The sequence below is a fragment of the Crotalus tigris genome, unplaced genomic scaffold, assembly GCF_016545835.1.
Source record: "Crotalus tigris isolate CLP2741 ecotype Arizona unplaced genomic scaffold, ASM1654583v1 scf7180000019068.10715455, whole genome shotgun sequence".
Classification (NCBI taxonomy): Eukaryota; Metazoa; Chordata; class Lepidosauria; order Squamata; family Viperidae; genus Crotalus; species Crotalus tigris.
The window spans coordinates 3,023,700-3,038,224 of NW_024097358.1; the positions used below are offsets into that span (position 1 = coordinate 3,023,700).

Sequence of the window (14,525 nt, forward strand, 5' to 3'; positions counted from 1 at the left end):
GGCCCGGAGCCGCGGCTGCAGCTGAGTCCTTGCTGCAACTTCTATAGGGATCGCGCAGCTCTCCTTACCGGAGTGGCCGCGTGGCCTAATGGATAAGGCGTCTGACTTCGGATCAGAAGATTGCAGGTTCGAGTCCTGCCGCGGTCGCAAAGAAAAGAAGTGAAGGCAGCTTCTGTGTTTTTGTTTGAATAACCCAAATAAATAATTTTGGTTATACTGTCCTGATTTTAGTGGTGAAACATGTTGACTTCAGTCTCGAGAAGCTCTTTTGTGCCTTCTTCCATTCCATCCGTAAACTGGACTTGAGTCCTCTCTGAGCTTAGTTGTTTTCTTGCAGACATCTCATTAACCAAGCTAGATAACATCTTCAGGGCTACAGGCCTGACTTAGCCCGGATGATGTTACCTAGTTTGGGTGACGGTGCGCCTGCAAGAAAACAACCAAGCTCAGCACCAAAGACCGCTCACGTCAAGCCTGAGCTGCAAAGATGCTCCTTTATTGATATTTTATTTCAGCCTTTAATCACACCCAAAAGTGCTCCCTAATGTGGCTAGCCAAAAGGGGATTCCTTTGGGCACACAATCCAATGCATTTCAAAGGCAGAAATTTGCAGATTGGGTTCCTACAGTCTGCCATACCCCAGGCAGCAAATGCTTCCTTCAAATTGTGTCGTGATTTATCCTGGTTCACAATGCAAGTTAAAGTAATAAGCAGGGAGCCCTCCATTTCACAGGGGGCATATTGTGTGAATCGCTACCATCCGAGTAATAAAGGAGAGCTGATTTGGTAGAAATTCTACAGGGCAGAACCCCTGAGCGGCCTGTTCCAAATCTTCTGGATCAATCCATATGCACAGGATGTCCTGTCACTAAATCAGATCATTTGTTTAATGTCAGGTTAGCAGGTTGCCTGACCCCAATTATTCCATGGTTTTTGACTTAGTGCAATGTGTGAATCACAATGAAAAGGAAAGCAGGGAAAAAAGATATCCAGGCAGGTGTTGTTGTTTTTTTAAACACTAGGTTTCTTTTTTCCAGGAATTTTGCAAAACTTTTTTTTAAAATAATAATAATAATAAAAATTCATACTTTCAACCTGAATTGGTAAATATCCCCAGGCTCAATTTGCTACCGGTAGAGGAGCAGACTGGGTCCTTAAAGCGATCTTTTCAAACTAATTTTTAAGATGTTGTTTAGATATATAGATTAAAAAAAACCTTCTTGAAATGAATGAGGAGATCTTAATGTGCCCACTAGGTGGCAGCATTGACTGCGAAATTAAATGTATTAAGCAGCTTTTTCCTACAATACTGCACTAACGGATTTCAAATCACGTTTTGGAAACTGTAGATAGATAGATAGATAGATAGATAGATAGATAGATAGATAGATAGATAGATAGATAGATAGATAGATAGATAGATAGATAGATAGATAGATAGATAGATAGATAGATAGATAGATAGATAGATAGATAGATAGTCTGCTTGAGTTTTCCCTAGGCATATATATCATCCTTTAGGGGAGTGTTTCTTATTTTTTTTTTCTCCCAGGATCTCTTCTCCTTTTTAAAAATTATCCAGGACCCCAAAATAATTTTTGTTTGTATGGATTATATTTACAAAGACTTACCATATTAAAAATTAACATTGATGCCTTTGCTGCCACTACAGATTCTTACAGTTGTCTGATGGGATTTTAATACTGTATTATTTTTCCAGGAAATAATTTAATTTTGCAGATCCCTGAGAGGGTTTTGAGCACAGTGACCAAGTGCCCTTTAATTCAGCCTTTTGTTCATACTAGGATACAGAGACTGTTTTATGCTTCTGAATGTGGATTTGCTTACAAGGAAGAGCTGAGATAAAGAATAGTGTGCCTATACAGTAGTTTATTTGTTTGTTTGATTGTTTAATATCCCAGTTTTATTATTTTTACAAATAAGGCAGCAAACATATCCAGCAGTCCTTCCCCTTCCTATTTTCCTCAAATGATATCCCTGGATGTGGCCCCCACCTGTCTCTTTAGCAACAGCTAAAGAGATCTCAGTTCAAGGACCTGCCCCTTTGGGAAGGGGGGGATGCTTCCCCATCCAGTATTATCAACAGGGCACTTGGGGAGCCCCTTGATTTCAGGACAAGGGTCACCTCCATTAGTGAACCATCTTCTAGGTAGCCAGCTAAGCAATCCTCACCTAGAACAAGGCTTCCAGATCTGGGCAGCTAAAGCCCAAACACCAGCAGGGGGCAGTATGGAAATATAGATAAACTGCCGTCTATTGCATGTGTTTATTTAGAACATTTATATGGCCACCCATCTTAAACCAAACTCTGGGCAGCCCCAACTTACATTATAAAAATAATATATCTATATCTATATATTTAATAATTTTGAATATTGGAATCCCAGGTATGGACATTTAAAGTCAATCAGATAAAAATAAAGAGCTCTGGGATGTAAGATAAAAGGCTTTTTTTATTAATTGCTGAGCTTTCATTAACAACCTATTAACATCATCAGATTCAAGCATTTGCTCCATGGATATAAAAACAATAAAACAAGGGAGGGAGGGAGGGAGGGAGGGAGGGAGGGAGGGAGGGAAGGAAGGAAGGAAGGAAGGAAGGAAAGAAGGAAGGAGGGAGGGAGGGAAGGAAGGAAGGAAGGAAGGAAGGAAGGAAGGAAGGAAGGAAGGAAGGAAGGAAGGAAGGAAGGAAGGAAGGAAGGAAAGAAGGAAGGAAGGAGCCAACTCTTAACGAACATCCAATTTTTTGCAGCCCACTTTTTTTATTCCAAGTCCAAAACATGTGCAAACTCACCCCTGAGGTTAGTTCAGTGGGCTGAATCAACCTCTCAACGTTGGATTTATTTAATAGGCCAAACTTGAGGAGTTAAAATGTCCACCATGCTAATACAACCTACTTATAGATGACTAAATGTTTGCTTAATACACTCCATGGAACAAATGCTTGAATCTTTGGGTGTATGCATCAACAGTCGTTTTGTTCTTCCCTGCCACACATTTGGCATCTAAGCAACCATCTGGGCCTTTTCTCATAACAACCTAAACGTAGAATTCTAAAATGTTCTGGGAAAGGAATGGCATTTGTTAGAGGGGGGGAGGGAGGGAGAGAGAGAGAGAATAGGAGGGAGGGAGAGAGGGAGGGAGGGATGAAAAGAGAGGGAGAGAGGGAGGAAAAGAGAGGGAGAGACAGGGAGAGGGAGGGAGGGAGAGAATTCTGCACAACTGCTCACAGGTTTTTATTCTTTATTGCTGTTCTCTTGCCATTATTTTATGTGCAAAAACCCACAAAACTCTTAAGATTAAATGTTTTGCTGTGCATTAATTTAAGGTTCTTTTCTGAAGAAGGATTATTGAGGAGAAATAAGTTGGGACTAGATAAGAGAATAGAACAGAGCTGGAAGGGACCTTGAAGGTCTTCTAATCCAGCCCCCTGCTCAAGCAGGAGAACCTATGCTATCTCAGACAAGTGACTGTCCAGTCTCTTCTTAAAATTCTCCAGTGATAAAGCACCCCCAACTTCTAGTGGCAAGCTGTTCCACTGGTTAATTGTCCTCACTGTCAGGAAGTTTCTCCTTAATTCCAGGTTGCTTCTCTTCTTGATTAGTTTCCAACCATTGTTTCTTGAGGCTAGTGGATATAATTTCTTGAGCTTCTTTAACAGTGCCATGATGAAGATAATCTGTCTTAAAACAGCCATTTACCAGATTATAAAAATGATAAGGTTGCTTCTCAACTTCATTTTTATATTCAGATGTATGGAGGGCTTGAGTATTCCATAACCTTGACTCTCAGGGCAGAACTGTAGATTAATACTTGCATAGCACCAAAAAGCAAGACTCCTACCATATAGATTTGTTATCGGCAATGTGTGAAAAGCTGGCACTGTATAGGAAATCTATAGAACACATGACATGACATTTTAGGCAAAGTATGAAATATTTGTATTATTCTAATATGCTATATACTTTCCCTAGGCATATATATAGTATATATGATATATACTTTCCCTAGGCACCTAGGCATTATTCAGAATGACTAAGAATTATTTAGAGTATGAATTAAAGTATGAACGCTGGAACCTAGCATGTTTGCTTTGCATCAAACCAAATTCCCATTTAAGAAAAAAAAAAGATTAAATATTCGTAATTTAAGATGGGATGGGGTAAGGAGATTTTAGGAGTGATGTAAAAAGCCAAATGACCACTAGAGGTCAGCAAGGGAATATTAGCTACCGTCCCATCAGCCAGATTTTTTTTTTTTTTAGCAGCCCTAGTATGGTATGTTTAAGTTAAAGAGACTGAAAAGAAAATCATCATAAACATATTGGTGAATGCTGGATGCTTATGCTTGGTAAAATCCTAAAATTACAAACCATCTAGAGATAGAGATGCTTACTCCAATTCTCCCTCTCCCCCTTCCTTCCTTCCTTCCTTCCTTCCTTCCTTCCTTCCTTCCTTCCTTCCTTCCTTCCTTCCTTCCTTCCTTCCTTCCCTCCCTCCCCAAGAATTGTGAGCCTGGAAATCTTCTGAACTGCACTCATATTCCTTACAGACAAACTTAATTACATTTTCTTAATATTAGCAGCATAAGGTACACATGGTGAACTTAGTTGCTGCTCTCACGAAATTGTTCATGAGACAGAATTTTGCTCACGAAATTTTTAATAGTTCTGTAAAAAAAGAGGTGGCCTTACTTTTTGGTTTGCCCTACTGAATCAATCCTCAAAGCTGGGCAGAATAAAAGGAGACAGCCTGGAATAAGGGGCTGGAAGGATTTACGCTGGTTGTGTGAGTATAAGATTCAGGATCTCCCCAAAGCATCTGGGATTACAGGGTCCAGTTCATTGATTTCATACAGCCCATTTTGTGAAGATAGATCTGGACCAAGCAAGATTTGATCCACTTCACTGCAGATTGATGACTTGGGTTTTTTCCCCCCAATGTTCATTAGGAGATTCAGTTCGTTAGATGCTTCATCATAATTACTATAGGATGTTAGTACACCTTACATTTCCGTGAACAAAAACAAGTAATATATTGAAGATGTTCTCTCTCTTTTTTAATCTTTAAAGGCAGAGTACCTTGATAGTGAATTTAGGTAATATAAGCTAGTTCTTATAATTTTAGGCACCATATTATATAAACTGTGAAGCCCCTATTCAATGTATTGGCTGAACTTCCACACAGCTTTCCCAATTTCACACAGATAAGTGGCAGGGAGTAAATATCCACCTTTGAAACTTATGAAGGAAATACCGATTTGCTGATTTTTAATTCTTCCAAACTGACCCAAATACCAGCCTGGCAAAAAGACTTTGATGGAGGCGGGATTATAATATTTAATGAAATTTCATTTATCAATCTGAGAATTCCTAAATATGACAGAAAAATCCAGAGCTATAAAGTAGTCTTTGAATACTAACATATAAATTTAAGACAGGGGGGCGTGAGTTGCTTATTTATAATTATTTGGAGCGCTACATAACTGTTGAAAATGCAACTTTGGGGCATAAGCCACAAGATCCTAATTTTTTTTGTTGTGAATTCATCTGGAGTGATTAATTGAAAATTCGAGGAGGTGCATTTACTTGCTAAGAAAGAAAGAAAGAAAGAAAGAAAGAAAGAAAGAAAGAAAGAAAGAAAGAAAGATTTCCGGGTTCAAAAACACTGTGTGATTTCACAGTACAGACATTACCATTCAGCTTTCTCAAGGCAGTGGTGAGGAAATTATACCAACTCATTTTTTAAAAAAACATCTCGTTCTAAAATCGTGAAGAATCCAAACCAGAATCAGACGAGCTGAAAACTCGATTATAGCAGTCACCACAGGAAAAGAATATATATCCCCCCCTCTCTGAAAACGGGTCCGTAAATTTATTTTTCGCATCTTTTTTTCCTGGTTCCCACACTTTTGCAAGCATTCTCCATTTTTTTTTCTACTGTATTTAACGTGGAAGAATGAAAAAGGAACGAAACCGCAAGATCCAAATAAATATTCGGGGAGGGGTGTGTGAGTGTGTGTGTGCATTTGTGCATAAATTGTAGAAAGGAGAGGCATATAAACATTTCGCGACGGCCAATTCTTGCAAAAACTCAACAAAAGAAAAAAAAAAAAACCAGGGAGGACAATCCACCGGGGAAAGGGATCAGAAGTAATCCCAAAACAGCACAAAACGGTTGCATTTTTATCAGAAAAGTCTGCCGAATGAATCCACTCTAGTTCGCCCACCAGGGGAAGAGACGAAGGGCCGGGAGAAGGAAATGATCCCCACGTATTATAACAGCTTTAGGGTTGTATTTTAAAAAGCGCAACAAATTTCACGGCGTCTGGGAAGAGAAAGTGGGTCGCGGAAGGTCAAACGAGATTAAGAAAGGGAGGAGGGAAATCAAATGAAACGAAATAAAAATTTGGAATAACCGTGGTGCAATTCCCAAGGAGGCCGCTAGATGCCGCTCTTGTTCACACAGTTCGCTCTACGGCGCTGCCGTCAAAGAAAATGTTTTTTTTTTTTGGAGTTTTTTGTTTTGTTTTGTTTTCCCCTCCAAATTCGTGGGATTTCACTCCGAAAACTCAGATCTCTCCTTCAGTCCTCGGCCTTTTAAAGCCGGCCTTTACAGCAACAGGCCTTGAAACAAAATAAGCACAGCGGCCTATGGAATATTTAACAGGTTCTGCCTGATTTCCTCCGGACTTTTATTATTATTTAAGCAACACGTTTTAATTAAGCAGAAAACCCAGCTCCATTATTAAAACATAGGGCGGGGATAGTGTTTTCTCGCGTGAACATTTTCCTGTAGGGGAATTTAGGGATGGCATAATTAGTTTTTTTTGTGGGGGGGGAGGACACAATTGCACAAACATTACCCACCAGTTATTATCCACCAGTTTCTTGAAAAGCAAAGGTGAGTCCCTTGAGACAAACAGCAGGCAGCAAACAATACACACACACACACACACACACACACAATATCTTGGCATGTCTGGATGAAGGACCAACTTTTTACACGGTCTGAGAACAAATTTCCAGCTATTTTCAAGTGCTCAAGCCAGGCAAGGTGTTGAGTGATCTGTCTTTCTGCTGGGGGATCCGGTGATCTCTGTGTTTGTAAAGTGTCCAGCAAAGCAAACAATGCCTAGAAAAGTCCACTACTGGGGGGCAGGGGCAGGGAGGGGCTTGTTAAGCTACCTGCTACATTTTACAAGGAAGCCTATTCTCTCCCCTGCGTTATTCCGCCCCCCTCTGTTTTGAACCTCACAAATAAACTGGAATAACTCTTTAGACCTGGCCACTGAATTATGGCAGCAGAACAAATGAAAGCTCTCGTTTCAAGCAGCAACTGCAGAGGCCTCCATATCCAAGCAACTGCTTCAAAATGAACTGCTTCTTTTATGTTTGTGCCATTCTTAGCCTTAGGACAGGAAAAAAAAAAGGAAAGAAAGGTCAAGATCTCATCCTGGAACGGTTACCAAGACAAATTCAATGCCCGTGGAAGCAAATCTCGCTTAGGGGAAGAAAAAAAAAACAAACAAACTGGGAAACCATGACCAAATCTTGGTAGGCCTTGAAGGGAGATTGGAAAGGCTAAAACAAACAGCTTACCTTGAAGTAGTTACCCTAAGCATGCTGGGCCATGAGGAGGAAAGAGAGTTTGCTTAACCTCGACCACACTTCCCCGCCGAGGCTTCAGCAGAAGACGAGAACCTGAAGGTGGTCAGTAAGCAGGGAAGAGGGCCATCAAGAGCTTCCCTCAAACTAAGCGCTATTATTTCCCTGTCCTTTTTCACAAGGGGGGGGTATTCCAAAAGGAGGGGGGAGGAGAGAGGATTCCTACCTCAGTCAGATCAAGAAGACATGCTGGTCAACGTGTCTGTTAGGAAGATGAACAAGGCACTTCCAGGAGAAGACATAATACATAATACAACCAGCTTTCTTGGCAACACTATGGTCCAGATTGTGCCATATTTTTCTCCTCCTCCTCCACCACCACCACCACCACCATCATCATCTCCTCCTCTTCTTCCTCCTCCTCCTCCTCATTCATCCTTCCTCTTTCCTCTTTCTTCCTTCTTCTTTTCTGGTGGTGCCCTATCCAAGTTCAAAACTATTCCCTACATTGCTTATCTCTTTTGGGGGGGGGGAATTCATGCAAGGTCAACTAAGGACCTGAACTGGTTTTTCAGCTAAAGGTGCATTTCATGAAATGCAGGAACTAGACCAAAGATGCTCCTAGAGGCACCCCCCCCAACATCATCGGGTCCGAGCATCTGCCTGGACCTCCCTCTTGCATTACCAAGGCCTGGTTTTCTGGCTGAATCCTGGGTCTCTTCCTCTGAGTGGAGGCAGTGGAAATGCCCATTATCCCTCTCTCCCACTGAGTTATTGAACCAGACCCCGTGTGATGATTTCGTCTCCATCTTATAATGTATCCTGCTTAGGCCTGGCAGTCCTGCCACTTATATCAAGATGCAGGGTGAATTTTCCCCCTCCCCAATGCATGTTTTTCATTAAAAAGTAATTATTTATTTATTTATTTATTTATTTATTTATTAAAATTTATAGACCGCCCCACTCCCGCAGGACTCCCGGCGGTTTATAATAAAAACACAACATAACTTAACAAACAAACAATACAATAACATTCATCCAGGGGTCAGATTTTATAAATAATAATAATAATAATAATAATAATAATAATAATAATAATAATAATAAGGCTCCTTAGGTGCAATTCCAAAACAACTGGAGCACCACTTGAACACCATTGGCATTGACAAATTCGCTATTAGTCAATTGCAAAAGGCAGCCTTATTAGGAACTGCTTCCATCCTGCGACGATATCTGTAATACCATCAAACATCCACATCTGCCTATCCCAGGTCCTGGGTAAGGACTCGATAGGTAGACAAAATGCCAAATCCAGTCTGAACATCTGGCTGACTGTGCGATGATCGATAATAATAATAATAATAATAATAATAATAATAATAATAATAATAATAATAATACCAACCAGCACATGGCAAAGCCAAACAAGGAGAAGAGAATTTTTTTCAAGTCTCTTTTAGAAAACCCAAATGACATTCTTTCACACTTTCTGGTCTGATTCATCCCTGCAGTTTTCACTCGTGCTCTTTGATTTTATTCCCTCCGCTCCCAGTTGATGTGGAAATGGGGAATAAAACTCATTTAAACTCACTTCCAAGAGGACCTTGGAGAAGCTCCATGCGGCTCACGATTTTCTCCCATTACAGAAATATAAGGTCGTTCAGGAGCCAACAACTCAGCAGAGGTCAAACGTGCCTTTAATAAAGTCTTCCCGAACTGCATCTGAGTTTGATCTTTTTCTTTGCAGGCAAGAACTCTGTTCCTTTCCATACCTACTATCTAGGTATTTCACACGCTCGGAGACTCATACCTGAAGATGGGTGTGCATCACATAACGATTGGAGTGTTGCTCCCAAAATTGGGAGGGCACTTAAGGAGCATAGTATACATTCATGCATCTGTATTTACACACACCTTGCGTATATAATACACCTAGATTTATTAAGAGCTGTTCTTCTATCTACCCAGCTCTTCTCTTTTCCTCGGTCCCCACCAAGAGAGGCCTGGGGAAGAAATAGAAAGCCAGAACAAAATGCTATCCAGTGCTTACTGAGGGCCCCACCAGTTTCTCCTCCTATTTTTCTATCATGTCCTGCAGAGAAGGGCATTTATGTTGCGTATAGTCCAGGCCATGGTTTTCCCAGTTGCAAGGTATGGCTGTGAAAGTTGGACCATAAGAAAGGCTGAGCGCAAAAGAATTGAGGCCTTTGAACTCTGGTGCTGGAGAAGACTCCTGCGAGTCCCCTGGACTGCAAGGCTATCCAACCGGTCTGTCCTAGAAGAGATCAACCACGACTGCTCTTTAGAAGGCCAGATCCTGAAGTTGAAACTCAAATACTTTGGCCCCCTAATGAGAAGGAAGGACTCACTGGAGAAGGGCCTGATGCTGGGAAAGATGGAGGGCAAGAGAAGAAGGGGACGACAGAGAATGAGGTGGCTGGATGGAGTCACTGAAGCAGTAGGCAGGAGCTTAAATGGACTCTAGAAGATGGTAGAGGACAGGAAGGCCTGGAGGAACATTGTCCATGGGGTTGCGATGGGTCGGACACGACTTCGCAATTAACAACAACAACAATGTTGTTCTTTTAGCCTGCGAATCAGAGGCAACCTCTGCCTGGCTAGGCCTGAGTTAGCCTGGCAAGGATGGGGAATAGTCAACTAACTGCTGCGGGCTGGGCTGGAAAGCCAGGCCTTCTCACTGGTAACTCAGCCAGCTCCCCCAAAGGCTTTGCTAGGTTTGATTGGAGTAAGAGAAGGGCAGGAAAGCTCTCCTTCTCCTGCAAGGATCTTGTCTTTCCATCGGCCTCCTTTCTGAAAACCAGCCAAGGCCTGAGCTGCTCTTCCTCTGTCCCAGAGGCTGAGCTGGCTGCCTTCCCTACCTACTATCTCTTCAAGCTTCCATCCCCACTGCAGTTGCTCCAGTCCTGGCTGCCAGCTTTACCCCCTCAGCCCATCCAGACTCCTTTCTACAAGGTGTCTCCCCCTCTTTTCCCCCCACTTTCCCTTTGCGTTCTCCACAAAGCCGGCAAATTATTGCCCTCCACTCCCTCCGGGAAGAAACAAAGGACCCCCACCGCCCCCAATAGTGTCCCTCTCCTTATATGTATTGGGCAAAAAGCCGTCCTAGGAATATTTCCCTCCTCCCCCCCTCCTTCCCCAGAAATGGAGCCGCTCAAGGGTTTATAAGTGACGCACGTGGGGGCCCTTTGGGAAGCCATGGACGAGGGGTGCTTTGGCGCCCACCAAGCTTCATCTCGCAGGGTTTTTCTTGCCCCCCAAATGACAGTTCCCTGCAGCCAGCTTCAACCTGCCCCCCTCTTTTTTGGGGGGGGGAGAGAGAAAGGGCTTTCGTTTTTTCTGCTGGGAGACAAGAGTCCTAAAGAGAGAGAGAAAGAGGGAGAGGGGGGAGGAGAGATAGGGGGGAGAGAGAGCCTGGAAGGTAGTGTGGGTGTGGGGGGGAGAAGACGGTCCCTCCCTTCGTGGGAACTGTTCAGCGGTCGCTCAAGAGAGAAACTGAAACGAGGCAACGGAGGAAGAAGAAAGGAAGGTAGCGCCCACCCGTCCAACAGTTACAGCATCCATGGAAGGTAAGCTCCTGTTTCTTTCCCACCTCGCCCCCTTTTCCCTATCCCTGGAGAGGCGCTTCCCTAATTTCGAAGGACCCCGGGTGCAGAAGGGGGCGCTTGGGACAGAGTGGCGGCGCCGAGGGGCTCTGGGGAGGGGGGAGGCGAGCGCCCACCCCAGAGACCCACCGCTTCCCTCGACCACCGCCGGAACCCCACGAACCCCACGCGCCGCGCCTGGGACAACTTGAGGCGCGTTCACACCCAATTGCGCCTTTGCCTCGCCGCTTGGCGCTTTTATTAGAGTATTTCCGTAAATTCACCGCGGCAAAGAGGTCGGTGGGTTTTCCGCGCCCCCGGAGCTAAGCCTCCGAAAGGGGGGAAGGGGAAAGAAGGAAGGAAGCCCAAGCAGAAGGTTGAAGCGGGGCTAAATTTTTGGAACAGGCTGGCCACCTTTTAAACTTGGAAGCTGGTTAAGCTCCTTGCGCGAACGCAGCCTGGGCTTCGGGGTCGGGAGGCGTTGGCCGCGAGGGCATACAAAGGCGTCTAGGGTGTGTTTGTGTGTCTGTGTGCGTGCGTGTGTGTTCCCCTTCCCCCCCCCCGCGCACACACACACACACACACACACCTCTCTCACAAACAAGCCACTTGAAGGATGTTGATTGACTCTTGATTGCCACCAAGGCGAGAGAGCCAGACGAGGCGATTCTGGCTGTTGGTTCTCTCCACTTACGGGGGGGGGAGGAGGTCAATTTAAGCTTTGATAGAAAAGAAAAGAAAGAAGAGGAGAAGAGAAGAGAAGAGGAGAAAAGAGAAGAGAAGAGAAGAGAAGAGAAGAGAAGAGAAAAGTCAAATCTCTTCTCCTTTCTTCCACACTTTCTCCAGCTCTCTGGATCAAAGGGACCTTACTCTGGTTTTGCTACTCCGGGCAACCAACCTCGCGTTTCTCCCTCGCCCCCCTCCCTCCGCTGGGGATGCAAGTAAGCCGGAAAAGAGCGAGATTTTGAACGGCTCCCTCTAAAACTCACCTAAGACTTGGATCGCGCGTCTCTTCCCCCCCCCCCAACCTTTCCAGCTTTCAAAGGGACCTTACTCTGGTTTTGCTACTCCGGGCAACCAACCTCGCGTTTCTCCCTCGCCCCCCTCCCTCCGCTGGGGATGCAAGTAAGCCGGAAAAGAGCGAGATTTTGAACGGCTCCCTCTAAAACTCACCTAAGACTTGGATCGCGCGTCTCTTCCCCCCCCCCCAACCTTTCCAGCTTTGGAAAGGAGCAAAGGGGAGGCCGGGTTATGCTAAATACACGGTTTGGAAGCGGCGGCGTGCCCTCCTCCCGTGTTTTCCTATCTGCAGTTTGAACACGCACGTTAAGGCCCGCTTCCCCCCCCCCAAGATAGAAGGAGGGGGCGAAACGGCGCCTCTTCAGTTGTGCAGTGCTGGGTCAAAGCCTGAAGCGTGCGTGCGCGCGCGCGTGTGTATGTGCGTGTCGAGGGGGAAGAAGAAGCCGAATTACTTCCCCAGTAAACCGTGGCTTGGCCTGGGGATGGGGGTGGGACGGGGATGAGGGAGCAACCGCCTTGACAAGCTATTCCAGGATTGTGTGGCTTTACCCAGCCGCTTAATTCCTCTTGGAGTTCGCCGGGTCCCGCCCTGCCCTAGACTCTTTCGCCATAAAGGCCAGCCTAGAGAAACCCTTTCCTGTGGGGTGTGTGTGTGTGTGTAAGCGAATTGCTTCCTTACCAGCCACGCATGAAGGTCTGGCAAGGGTCCCTTTTACCCTCCGCCCCCTCCCCTTTCCAGAACGCGGGCCGAAACACTTCCCAGTCAGTGCCCACCGTCGCCACCACCGTCACCAAGTTGTCCCTAAGTTCGCGGGCCGGAGACACAAAGGAGCCCCGGTCTAGTAGAGGCATAAAAGAAGTTGGAAGCAGTAAAAAGCTCAGGACACTTTCACTAGTGGGAGGCCGGCCTGCGTGGAAGGCAAGAGAAAGGAAAACGAAACAGACCGAAAAGATCTGGTTAAAAAAAAAAATAAAAAAAATTCGTTTGGCCTCTCTCTTCCAGCCCCCGTGGGACAAAGCTCACGGAGCGGAGATCCTGAAGATTTTCAGGCGCAGAAACTGTTGGCAAAGTCATTGTTGGGCAAATCAGCGGAGTCCAGACGTGGAGAAGGACGCTTGAAGATTTATCGATTAGGTTTTCCCCACCGTTGAAGGACACTTTTTCAAAGCAAAGCCATTGCCCCTTTCTGGGGCGTTTTGAAAACTTTAGTTAGCAGACCTCGTGTTTTCTGCTTGGTTTTTTTTTCCACTGAAGCTTATTCCACCGGTTGTCGCCCAATAAACCCGAGACAGGGAGGTAAAAAGTCTCTAGTCTGTAGTCGCCTCCGGAGATATTCGGAAGGTTTCGCTTACAACGGCGAGCGTTTAAATCCCCCAAAAAGCCATTTGCAAAATGTTGCGTCTTCTTTGCTATTCCGCGTGGAGTCGTTGCCCCCTCTTAATACACATTGTCCGTCCTGGATGCTTTCGTGACTCTGCGTAGGGTCGGTGTGTTTCGGGCGCTTTTAAGCCTTCGAAACACATTCCTAGCGGCGAGTCCCGCCGAATTGCCATGAAACAAGGGTGGGACCGCAGGGTTTATAATCCCGGAGCGATTTGCTTATTTTCTTATTTTTAATTGTATAACACAACAGTTATTTCAGCGGTCTCTCTTAAGCAGATGGGATGGAGGAGAGAGAGAGAGAGAGAGAGAGAGAGAGAGAGAGAGAACTGCTGAGAAAAGGATCGAATCAAAGTAGATTGCAACACCCCCCCCCCCAAAAAAAACCACAAGAGGAAATGATTTTATTTTATTATTTTTTTCAAATTTTTGGCGCACCTGGAAAATAATACGGGGAAGTTGAAGGAACAAATCCGTTACGAAATTGATAGCTTGCCAACAGAATCCTTTGGTTCTTTTTTTCCCCTTTCTCCCCCCCCTTCGCCCCCCCCAAGGGTCTGGAAGGGTTACAGGAGGCCACAGACAAAGCCAAAAACAAAAAAAAGCCTCGGAAGAAGCGTTTTTAAGGCTCGGAGAATGAACTTCGCCTGCAGCTGCTTCTGCTTTAGACACACTTCCTTCCGCCCCGCGTTACTCTAACGGTGGGAGGATGGCCTGGGAGAGCCGGAGCACTGACCAGGTCTGCAAGGGGTTAAACTGATTGTTCGTGAACTTGGGCGCTCTGTCTGGATTTTGATGGATGGGTAGGCTCCGCTGGCAAATTCAGACGGCAGAACCTCCCCCTCCGCCTTTGATGGGCCTGGGAAACACCCGGGAGAGAGAGAGACAGCAGGGA

General features: G+C 45.0%; 1 non-coding gene across 1 annotated transcript; it reads left to right on the plus strand.

Annotated features, from left to right (window-relative positions):
- The first annotated feature begins 74 nt into the window (after positions 1 to 74).
- On the plus strand, positions 75 to 147 carry TRNAR-UCG. Its single transcript has one exon. It is a non-coding gene; the product is annotated as a tRNA-Arg (tRNA).
- Positions 148 to 14,525: the final 14,378 nt, after the last annotated feature.